Here is a 1,772-nt window from a genome sequence, read left to right as displayed (position 1 = left end):
TCCCTCCTGCTCCTCTCCCCACTGACACTGACAGCTCCCCCACAGTCACACACATCCTCCACCCCCCCACCCCCCCCACACACACACTGATAGCACACATGCACAAATCCCCCCCTCCTCGACACTAACTGTCACGGACTGCTTGGGCAGCAGGGGGCAGGTTCTGACTTGAAGTGCTGAAATTCAACAGCTCTCTCGAACTTGCAAGGCATGGCTGTGCAGCTGTCTCCAGCCATCTCCTTGCCCACTGTGTAATTTGTGGCGTTCTCTGATGTTCCCCGCTCTGCCTCTACAACCGGCACATAATGTACAGCAGTGGTGACTCCTGAGTATGGGCCTGGAGAACTCCGCCTACCGGGGGGTAGGGATTAATAATTTCAAAGGGGCAGAGCTAGGAGTGAAGCAGTGGACAGCAGTTGAGGGGCGTTTCAAACTGTAACAGGGTTGGGACAATTTCAGTATCCTTCCCTCACCGTCTAATTGGTCAGTCCCACGCTGATTGCCATAGCGCCCTTTTCGAGACTGCAGAACTCTATCCCTTAGCCACGGTTGGCACAGCTGGATGGTGCCCCTGGCAAGTGCCATCCTGGCCAAGGGGTAGATACGCCCCTGAGGGTCAGGGCCAGCAACAGAAATCTCGGGGCCCAGTACACTGATATCTCTGGGGCCCCCTCAACCCCCCCTAAACTTGGCAGAGGGATCTTTAAAAAAAAATGGAGCCTTTGACTCGGACCGTCAGTGAGGCCGGCAGGTGGTTTTCATACTGGGCTATCCAGCTCTTCGGTGGCGGTGGCAGGGACATTCAGAAAAGGGCCAGCACAGCAACATGCATAATAATGGCAATACAGTATGGACCACAGGGACTGGACAAAGTGATGGGGTAAAAGGAGGGGGGAGGGTTTAGTTGGCCTGTTAATTGTTTTCCTGCTTAAATTGAGCAGTTGGTGGATACACTTTAAAAAGCAATATTGGCACTGTGGCCCCATTATTTCTGTTCTTAATACTTGGAGCCCTGAACAAGTGTCCCCTTTGTCCCCCCTGTCACCGGGCCTGTTCAGGCGTTACCTATGGAGAAGCTGCGACATGACATCCTAGGACACGATACTGCACCATGCATCACCATTATATTTCAGTGTGCCTTGTCAATATTTAAATCTTGTTCTGTGTGACGTGAGTTGTAAATGGTTGAAAATCTCTGTGCTACAGTATCGTCACCATGTAGTTATAACAACACCGCAAAACCACCAAAAGACGTGTTTTGGTAGAGGGACTGCTGGAGGGGCCCATTGGGGCCCCCAGTTTGCTACCCCACCCCAGTATACCTGTGCTGTAGCCAGTGGAAGGGGCACTATCTTCCCGGTGATCTCTTAGGGAAGATGGTGCCGCACATAGAAAGCAAAGACTCTGGCTGCACTCTCCTGCCCTCGCTCTAAGCAAGGTGATCGGGCCACAAAAGGACCCCTGTCGGACCCCTGTCGGACCCCGGCCTGTGGGCCACAAAAGGATGCATTGGGGGCGGCATGCGGCCCATGGGTTTGACACCCCTGCCCTAGAGTATCAAAATTTGTTTCACGGCACCCCTAGGCCAAAGTTTTTTTTATTGAGAAATTCAGAAAAAAATATAAAATTAAGTAAATTGTGTTTATAGCATGTCATCCTCAGGTTCAGTTATGTTGTGAGGGAATGGTTTTGCCAATTTAATAAAGTATAAATAATTTTAATTGGTCCTGGACCACCAAACTATGCTACCAGTGCAAGAACCCCAGTTTGGA

Source organism: Pseudophryne corroboree, unplaced genomic scaffold (assembly GCF_028390025.1).
Source record: "Pseudophryne corroboree isolate aPseCor3 unplaced genomic scaffold, aPseCor3.hap2 scaffold_582, whole genome shotgun sequence".
NCBI lineage: Eukaryota > Metazoa > Chordata > Amphibia > Anura > Myobatrachidae > Pseudophryne > Pseudophryne corroboree.
This window is presented reverse-complemented; position numbering follows the sequence as displayed.